This window comes from Mixophyes fleayi, chromosome 1 (assembly GCF_038048845.1).
Source record: "Mixophyes fleayi isolate aMixFle1 chromosome 1, aMixFle1.hap1, whole genome shotgun sequence".
Lineage (NCBI taxonomy): Eukaryota > Metazoa > Chordata > Amphibia > Anura > Limnodynastidae > Mixophyes > Mixophyes fleayi.
The window spans coordinates 225,650,701-225,661,337 of NC_134402.1; the positions used below are offsets into that span (position 1 = coordinate 225,650,701).

Genomic DNA, 10,637 nt, shown 5'->3' on the forward strand with positions numbered 1-10,637 from the left:
GCAATGAACTTATGCACACTTACTGACAGATACATCCCATACGAGTGTCCTTGTAAAAAAGAAGAATAAAACACACATTGCACATACCTTCTGACAATAAAGCAATTCAATATTATGCCTGTTATAGCCCTTTTCTTGAAAGCAGCCGATGTTCTAGCAATAACGTTTGAGCAATATTAACACTAAATAAAAGTAGGGATGTGCACCGGCCACTTTTGGTGTCTCGTGTTTTGTGTTTTGGATTCGGATTTGCTTGAGGTTTTGGGTTCGGATTTGTTTCGCAAAACACCTGACGAAAGGTTTTGGTTCGGATTTAAGGTTTTGGATTCGGATTTATTTTGAAAAAAACATAAAAAGTGTTAAAATCAAGTTTTTGGGGTTTATTTTCACTCCTACGCTATTATTAACCTCAATAACATTCATTAGCAATCATTTCCACTAATTCCCAGTCTATTCTGAACACCTCACACCTCACAATATTGTTTTTAGTCCAAAACGTTTCACCGAGGAAGCTTTCTGGACTGCATAGTGCAGTGGTCCCGGTACACAATTTGGTACCGGGGCCACAATATATCACCCTCAACTGGTCTGAATTCCACCAAACAAGTATCTGGACTGCGTAGTGGACGGAGTAGTCCCCACAATATAATAAAAAAAAAAACTCAACTGGTCTGAATTCCACCAAACAAGTATCTGGACTGCGTAGTGGACGGAGTGGTCCCCACAATATAATAAAAAAAAAAACTCATCTGGTCTGAATTCCACCAAACAAGTATCTGGACTGCGTAGTGGAGTGGCCCCGGTACCCAATTTGATACCGGGGCCACAATATAATAAAAAAAAACCTCAACTGGTCTCAATTCCACCAAACAAGTATCTGGACTGCGTAGTGGAGTGGTCCCCACAATATAATACTTTATCCTCCAAATTTTTGTTTTCCATTATATGTAGCACAAGAGAGCGTACCCCTAAGCCACACACACTCGGCAAAACCTTTAAAAATTATATGCGTCACAGGAGAGTACCACTGGACTTATACTGCTGAATCAGTGAACTTTGTAATATATCAGTACCACTGGACTTATACTGCTGAATCAGTGAACTTTGTAATATATCAGTACCACTGGACTTATACTGCTGAATCAGTGAACTTTGTAATATAGCAGTACCAATGGACTTATACTGCAGGATTGTTTTGGGATATTTTTTTTTTTTTTTTATAATTACTTTTTTTGTAATTTTTTTTATAACTTTTTTTGAATTTTTTTAGAATTTGGGAATAATGGGGAAATAACAATGCTCTTAGAAGGACAGAGCACAGGACACAGCACCACTGGACTGAACAGGACACAGCACAGGACCCAGCAGCACCACTGAACTCAGAAGGACAGAGCACAGGACACAGCACCACTGGACTGAACAGGACACAGCACAGGACCCAGCAGCACCACTGAACTCAGAAGGACAGAGCACAGGACACAGCACCACTGGACTGAGCAGAACACAGCACAGCACAGCACAGCACAGAACTGAACAGCACAGGGCACAGCACGAGATATAGCAGGACAGAGGACCACCTAACACAACCTCCCTCTACCCTGATCAATGCCCGAGTGAAGATGGCGGCGACTAGCGGGGAATTTATAGGATCCGAGTATCGCGAGATCCGACAGCGGGATTATGACTCAGAGCCTCGCTTTCAGTTTTGCAATTGGCGGGAATACCCGGATCTGTCTCGGATCCGACTCGGATCGGCAACGTTCGGGTGGGCTCGGATTTCAGATATCCGAGCCCGCTCATCTCTAAATAAAAGTTAAAAGATTTTAAAAAGTTAAATAATTAAATAGATAAAAAATAGACACCACCTTTCTGTCCATTTACTATTAGTTTATTGTGTGAGACTACAGGTTCCAGCAGGCCCTGTTGTTCTTCTGGCAGCCATAGGTATACTGGTAAGTGTAGTTCTACCAGTGACACTATGCCCAAGCAGATAATGACTACTTGGGCTTTCTGGGATGTGTAGTCCCACACACTAAACGCATATTTTCTAACGTTTACTTATTACCTCAACTATAGCCATGGTGATTGTGAAAAGCCCCAGCGATATTCAGCATATGACTATAATTTTATGGGGGGGCTGCATATTTTGTGGGCCTGGTTCCCCATCTTATCCAGGCTGGGACTGGTTCCCACTATAGCAGGGTGCCCCCATGCTGTGAGTCTGTGGAACCATAGCATGGTGAACCAAAGTAACACTTATGGTGGGGTCGTCATATTTTAAATGTATTTATTTATTATTTCTTTTAAACTAGTAAAGACATGTGCTGATGGTCAGCAGCAACATGTATCCTTACACCAGACCTCAGGTGCCCTAACTTTTAACAGGCGTACATGGAAATGCAACCTACTCTTAAGATACCACATCTCCTACTATAAATGAGTTGTGCTTGCACTCCCCCCTTCCACCTCTCCTAGAACTGCATTTCACTAACAATTTCATTTCGTTTAACTGCACATGTACAATAAAACAGAGCAGATGTTTGCACTTGAAAGTTGGACTTGCATCATATTTGCATATTCTACCGAAATGTCCAGGAGACTCCTGAATTTCCAGTGACAGACTGCCACCCTCCCAGATCCAGCCCACTTCTCCACCTTTATCCATTTCAGTGAAGTGGGAGAAGACTGGGGTTGTTGATGCAATTCACATATCATGGCTACGCTCTGCTATAGAGTGGCAGTATTAAAAGTTTGCAAGTACGGCTTACATCTAACTGTAAATGAGGCCCAATATCTGTAGGTTCAGTGCAAAAATAAATGATAACTTTAGCATCCCTGTGTCTACTTGTGTGCACACCTTCAAATTGCACACATTTGTCATCTGAAAAACTAATTTGTGAGCCCTACATGGATGCTACCTGTGCTATTAGTGCAAATGTTGCCTTTCTTAGTTCCTCATTGGTCCTCATTTTAAATTAAATAATTTGGGGAGTGTGGGTACAAAAGTAATGAGTTTGATTACATCAGGTATTGATACTACCACATCCTGGAACATTCAGAGAAAAAGAAAACCACATCACATGTCACAGGTTTCAATGCAGGACTTTTACATGTACTTAAGGCATTTTCTAATATATTGCTCTCTCTCTCTTAACATTGCATGAACCCAGGAAAACTTCTGTAATAAAAAGAACAATACTACCACACAGGGGCCAACTGGGCAGGTTCCATAGTGGGCTACCTTACACTGAGTCACGGGGCTACCTGCAGTTTCTTTTCTTTAAAATGTTCCAAATAGGCTGCTAAGCTGAGTCTCGCCCCCCGGGCTAAAATTTTTCTGGCAGTCCCTGCTATCACATCTCTGAACATTCACATAGAAAATATAGACTGAGTATTTGAGTATGCTTTATTCTTTATGCCTTATGATAATATTATTAAAGATGTTTGTCCTATTGACTTATTGTTGATTTTAGGTATTGTATATGTATATACATGCCTTTTTTCAACATTGAAATTAATCTGGATTTAATAAAGATTAAAACTTTTGCACCTGAGGTCTACATTATGCATTTCAGCATTAATTTATTACTTAGATGTATCTCTCACTTTGTGACTGTAGCTCATGCCTCAAAGATACAGTTTTTCAATCTTGGTTCCCACAGCTGCAAGTGACATCTTAGGAGTCCATTGATTGTTTTCTAGATCTGTAGTCTATTTACACAGTGTTAATGTTAGCAGGAATGATATTAGACAAAATTGGGCAGTGGGCAGAAATCTTTCTGGGGCATTCTACTTTTTGAATTTAGGACCAGTAGCTCAGTTGCTCGGCCCAACTGCCAGCCACATTGCACTTGCCAGCTTTTATACAAACACAATTGCACAAGTCAACCATTGCACAGATCACACCCAAAACATTTTTTAATTATTTAATTTTTAAATCTAATTATATATTGTTTTTTAAACAATGCCTCCTCCTCTATTGCAGTTGGGGAGAAAGTTAGATGCAGAGACATCAACATTTTTTTATTTTTTTTGCTCCTTTTAGCATTTTGATCAGGATGGTTGATTATGGGCAATGTCTGGGTTAAGTAAAAAAATCACCAGATTTCCTGACTTTCCATAAACATGTCCATATATTCTCTAATTGTGATGGTCAGTTATGCCATTTTAGACCTAACTACCCACAAATCCCAAAAGGATCACAGATACTGATGAACATCATATGAGATCTATCAGATGTCAATCCAATGGATTGTAATTTTGGTAGGACAATGACCACATCTGACTATTGGCTTAGAGGTGAATGCAATTGCACTAAGAACATATGTAGAAAGAAATGCATGCAATACAAACCGTGCATTTGATGAGCTTAAAAACAGTAGTATTTGTGTCACACATCTATCACGCGTTTCAATTGTGTATACTTCCACCCTACAATAGCACAGAGAGGCGTAAAAGTGTTAGTAGTAAATGCTAAAACAGCATTACCCTATTTGTATACAACCAAAAGTTTTGACAATGACACAAAATGTATTTTTCATAAAGTCTGCTGCCTCAGTTTTTATGATGGAAATTTACATATACTCCAGAATGTCATGAAGAGTGATCATACAAATTGCAATCAACCATGACAATCAACTTTATCCCAAAAACAACATTTCAATTGCATTTCAGCCCTGTCACAAAAGAACCAGCTGACATCAGGTCAGTGATTCTCTCATTAACACAGGTGAGTGTGTTGACGAGGACAAGGCTGGAGATCACTCTGTCATGCTGATTAAGTTAGAGTCACAGACTGGAAGCTTAAAAAGGTGCTTGAAATTATTGTTCTTCCTCTGTTAACCATGGTTAGCTGCAAGGAAACATGTGCAGTCATCATTGCTTTGCACAAAAAGGGCTTCACAGTCAAGGATATTGCGGCTAGTAAGATTGCACCTAAATCAACCATTTATCGGATTATCAAGAACTTCAAGGAGAGAGGTGCAATAGTTGTGAAGAAGGCTCCAGGGTGCCTAAGAACGTCCAGCAAGTGCCAGGACCATATCCTAAAGTTAATTCAGCTGCGGGATCGGGCACCACCAGTGCAGAGCTAGCTCAGTAATGGCAGTAGGCAGGTGTGAGTGCATCTGCACGCACAGTGAGGTGAAGACTTTTGGAGAAAACACTGACCTGGTGTCAAAAAGGCCAGCAAAGAAGCCACTTCTCTCCAGGAAAAACATTAGGGACACTGATATTCTGCAAAAGGTACAGAGATTGGATTGCTTACGACTGGGGTAAAGTCATTTTCTCTGATGAATCCCCTTTCAGATTGTTTGGGGCATCTGGAAAAATGCTTGTCCAGAGAAGAAAATGTGGGCGCTACCATCAGTCCTGTGCCATGCCAACAATAAAGCATCCTGAGACCATTCATGTGTGGGGTTGCTTCTCAGCCAAAGGAGTGGGCTCACTCACGATTTTGCCTAAGAACACAGCCATGAATAAAGAATGGTACCAAAACATTCTCCAAGAGCACTTTCTCCCAACCATCTAAGAACAGTTTGGTGACGAACAATGCCTATTCCAGCATGATGGGTCAATTTGCCATAAGGCAAAAGTGATAACTAAGTAGCTCGGGGATCAAAACATCGAAATTTTGGGTCCATGGCAAGGAAACCTCCCAGACCTTAATCCTATTGAGAACTTATAGTCAGTCCTCAAGAGGCTGGTGGACAAACAAAAATCCGCAAATTCTGACAAACTCCAATCATTGATTGTGCGGCAAGAATGGGCGGCCATCAGTCAGTATGCGGCCCAGAAGTTGATTGACAGCATGCTAGGGCGAATTGCAGAGGTCTTCAAAAAGAAGGGTCAACAGTGCAAATATTGACTCTGCATAAACTTAATGTAATTGTCAATAAAAGCCTTTGACACTTATGAAATGCTTGTAATTTTACTTCAGTATAGCATAGCAACTTCTGACAAAAAGGTCTAAAAACACTGAAACAGCAAACTTTGTGAAACTCAATACTTGTGTCATTCTCAAAACTTTTGCCCAAGACTGTACAATACAATAATGTAATACAATCTTATATACACTACACAATGGTATTATTAATAAATGTGAAATGTTAATAATTACAAATATATCCATATTTGGTGATTACTCCTTTAGAATAAAATGGGAATCATCTTCTCTACAGTAGTTCAAATGAAAATGTCAATTAGGTAATGTGACTAGATGATCACAATTTGATATAATACAGCAACAATGCTAATGATTCAATCAGGCAGAGGGGTCCATTGCAATCACATAATCAGAACAGGCTAGACAATGCTGCTGATAGTTATCATAATCATTGCATATAGTTGCAATATCCCTGCAGTATCTACAAGAGACACGCATTTAAAAGTCCAATCTCGGGATGCGTCCGCATCTTATTGTGTTGAACATGCCCTTACTGTACTCTGCTTATATTTACTTACCTCTGCCCAGCCCGTTTTGCCTCTCCAGGCATAAGGGTACGCAAGTCAATGATATGCAAAAATCTATATACGGATGTATGCATTTTTTTCTGTGCATGCACAATACGAAAATGCATGCTGTATGCAAAAAAATGTGATGTATGTCCAACTCTAAATGAACTCCTATGTATGTAGTCATCATGCACGTGTTAATGGTATCCATTGCCCTGCACAATTTTGATCAATTGTTCCTTTCCACTCTCTCATTACCTACCCCAGCAAATACACATTCATTCACCTATCCATCTATTTACACTACTTCCTATTTCCTGTCACCACACTTCTCTTCAAACACCTCTTCTTTCTCCTTCATCCTATTTCTCCCTCCCTTGTTATGATTTCCCCTTCACTACTCCCCTCCTCGTTAGTTTGCACACATTTTGTCTCCTGCACTCACCACACCCACCAGCCTACATACCTACATAAACGCCAAAAAATTCACACCCATAAATCCTCCTCGCATGTTCTCTGCTGCTGGTGACATTTCACTTATCCCGGATCAGGGCCCTCTTAACAACATTTTGGGCCCCCGGGCAAAGCAGTGCACCGGGGCCCCTATATATATATATATATATATATATATATATATTAAAAAAAAAAAAAGATTATATATATGGGCCCTGCAGCCCAGGGGGGCCCGTCGGAGGCAGCAAAAAAAAAAAACCTGAAAAAAAAAAAAAAAGACAATACTTACCTTGCGGTCAGCTGTCGATCCGGCTCCCTCCATGCTGCCTCCGACGGGCTCCCCTGTGCCCAATGGGAAAGACGGCCCTGCCCCAGACTCCATACAATTCCCACTCTCTGCTCACATTCCTCGCTCCACCACAAACCTTTCCATCCATCCTGTACTTCCAATACTTATCCACATATTTCCACTACCCTCTCTTCCCCAACTGTGCACTATGGAACACCAGATCTGTTTGTAACAAACTTGCATCCATTCATGATCTATTTATTTCTAAATCCCTCAACCTCCTTGCCATTACAGAAACTTAACTCACCTCCTCTGACCCTACATCCCTTGCATCTCTCTCCTACGGAGGACTGTAGCCATACTCCCTGACCCAGAAAAACACAGGTAAAGTAGTCATTCTACTTTCTCCAAGCTGCACCTCCAAGACATACCGTCTGTACTCTCTCACTCATTCCCTTCCTTTGAAGTGCATACTAACCATCTATTTTATACGCCACATTTGTGTTGCTTACATTTTACCCCCCAGGCCCAGTTTCCCAATTCCTTGACAACTTTGTGGCCTGGCTCACTTATTTTCTCTCCCAGAAGGACTCCAGCGACCATAGGCTGCACCCATGTGCCTTTCTCTCCCAGAAATCCTTCCCAGTTGAGGCCAACTATGACGTTGGGAACTGGGAACTTTTGGCCATAAAATGGCTTTCGAGGACTGGAGACATTGGCTTGAAGGAGCTACTCACATCATCACTGTTTTCATTGATCATAAAAAAACTTCAGTATATTGAATCAGCAAAGAGAATGAATTCCAGACAAGCGCGATGGGCCTTATTCTTTACTCGTTTCAGATTTATCATTACCTTCAGACCGGGTCTAGGAACATCAAAGCGGATGCCCTGTCTCATAGTTCTCTCCCACCGCATTTTTTTACCGGGATGACTCAAGATCTGTGCTCATTACTCCAGCAACTGCAGAACCTGCTCCTCCTGAAACCCCTGCTAATTGTTTGTTCCAGATCCTCTAAGGAAAGCAGTCTTATCTGATTCACATGATTCCAGGACATCTGGGCATCCTGGTATCTCTAAAACCCTGCAGAGCTTGTCTAATTTGGTTTAGTGACCCTCCTTGTCCGCTGATGTCAAGGAATTTGTTCTCCCGGGTTAAGTGTGCACTACAGATAAGTCCTACAGGAATACTCCTTCTGGCCAGTTACTGCCCCTATCTATTCCTAACAGACCTTGGACCCATATATCAATGGACTTCTTTGTAGATTTACCAGAGGCCTTGGGACATAATAATATCAGGGTAGTCGTGGATTGTTTCAGCAAGGTGGCCCACTTCATGCCTCTTCCCAAACTACCAAGTGCCCATACTCTATTTGTTTAGCATGAGTTCCGTCTCCACGGTCACCCACTGACCGAGGTTCCCATTTTGTTGCCTAATTCTGGAAGTTGCTCTGTTCTTTGCTTGGCATGAAGGTCAGCTCGTCCTTGCGTAACACCCACAATCTAACAAGCAGACAGAAAGAGTCAACCAGTCTCTGCAACAGTTCCTCCAATTTTATATTTTCAAGTTCCATAGTGACTAGGCAACATTACTACTATGGGTGGAATTCGCATATTATAATGCCTATCATACCCACACCAAAGTGTCTCCGTTTCTATGCAACTTTGGGTATCATCCCAGGGCCAATTCTTTGTCCACCATCATTTCTACCAATCTCCCTGAGGTCCACCACACTGCCTTTCACTTCAAATTGATTTAGAAGAAGGTCCACTCTGCCCTACACCATGTCATACTTTGCTGATAAACACCGCAGAAGATGTACCTTTTAAAGTCTACCCAGAAAATCAATCTTCTGCAGCCCTGTAAGAAGTTGGGTCCTAGGCTCATTGGGCCTTTTGTAATTACTGGACAAGTGAATTCTGTTGCCTCAATGTTAGTGCTCCTTAGGATACCCAATGCCTTCCATTGCTTTCTTCTGAAACACGTTTATAAATTCCTTCCAACAGGTTCAGATCCCTTTGGCCAGGTAGACCTCCTATAGTCAGGGTTGATGGACATCAGGAATTTGTAGTTCTAGACTCTAATAAAGTACAAGGTTGAATACACTTCTTAATCCATTGAAAAGGATGTGGACTAGAGGAAAGGTCATGGGTTCCTCAGAAGCATCTGCAAGCTGAAAGACTCAAAAAGGAGTCCTTTAAACAATTCCTGGGGAAACCTGGGTGCAGGGGTTCTTTAGCCCCTCAAGGAGGAGTAATGTTATGAGCCGCTGTGCCGCAATGGCTCCAGTACCTTGCAGTCTCTGTTGCCTAGGCGTCTGAGACACTTTGCTAGCAAACACCCCGGTGATTGACAAGTGATGGGCACGCACCAGTATATTGCTGACCTAGACTAGTGGTGTACATTCTGGTATCAGTTCTGATTGGCTCATTAATGTTTAAAATGCAGGGCTTAGCCTCCCTGCCGGTTATAGTGTCTCTGCTCTGCATTGCTGAACCTGCTCCTTGTGCTGTGTACTATATCTGATTACTTGTTGTGACCCTTGGCCTGTTTCTTGGACGATTGCTTTGTGATTGCCCTGACCTCTGGCATTTTTTCATGTACTATCCCTGCCTGCTGCCAACCCTGACATTTTGGTCTGTTCCCTTACTCTCCTAGTTTGCCCCTGACCCTTGTCCCCTGGCCTGGCCGTGATCATTCTGTGTTTTGGATCGTCTCTCCTAGCCTCCTTTCACTACTCTTCCAGTTCTGATTATAAGCTTTTACAAACTATGAGCTTAAGTCCTGGGGGCATCCAACTACCTGTGAGTGCATACTACTCCACGGGTGCATTTAGTGTACATAGGTCTGTCTCACTTTCTGTCCGCTCACTCCATTCTCGACTCACTGCAATCAGGCTTCCGTCCACATTCTTCCACTGAAACTTGTCTCACAAAAGTGATTGATGATCTACTTTTGCAAAGTCTAATGTTCATTTCTCCATATTTACTCTTTGCTGCTTTTGACACTGTTGATCACCCTCTTCTTCTACACACCCTTCACTTCATTGGCCTTTGTGACACAGTTCTTTCACCTCTCTTCCCCCTCCCTTTCTGTCTCTCTCTAGTTCTTCTTATTTTCTCCTTTCTACCATTCCTATATGTCTTTTATCTTTTCTCTCTCCCAATCTTTCTTTGCTCCCTTTCTCTATTTGCCTTTCTTCTTTCAGTTTTGGTCTTTCATTGTTTATCTTACTCCAGCTCTCATTGCTTTTTATCCTCCTAGGAACCCCACTCCAGACATCAATTTACAGGACATGATGGCACTCCACCCAGTGCTCCAGTATTTACAGATTTACTATGTGGAGGACAACGTCTTTATAGCTCATGCACATACCACCACCCACCATAACTTAGCTTATTATTGAATCTGTCACTATAATAAGGATAAATGTCTGATTGTT

The 10,637-nt window shown here is 41.8% G+C and overlaps 1 long non-coding RNA gene across 1 annotated transcript in view; it reads left to right on the forward strand.

Annotated features, from left to right (window-relative positions):
- LOC142150866 (uncharacterized) overlaps positions 1-10,637 on the forward strand; it is a 28,575-nt gene extending 17,938 nt beyond the window's left edge. The window contains exons 2-3 of the long non-coding RNA XR_012691102.1: positions 7,490-7,579; positions 10,460-10,637. This is a non-coding gene — a long non-coding RNA (uncharacterized LOC142150866). The remainder of the gene's footprint in view (positions 1-7,489; positions 7,580-10,459) is intronic.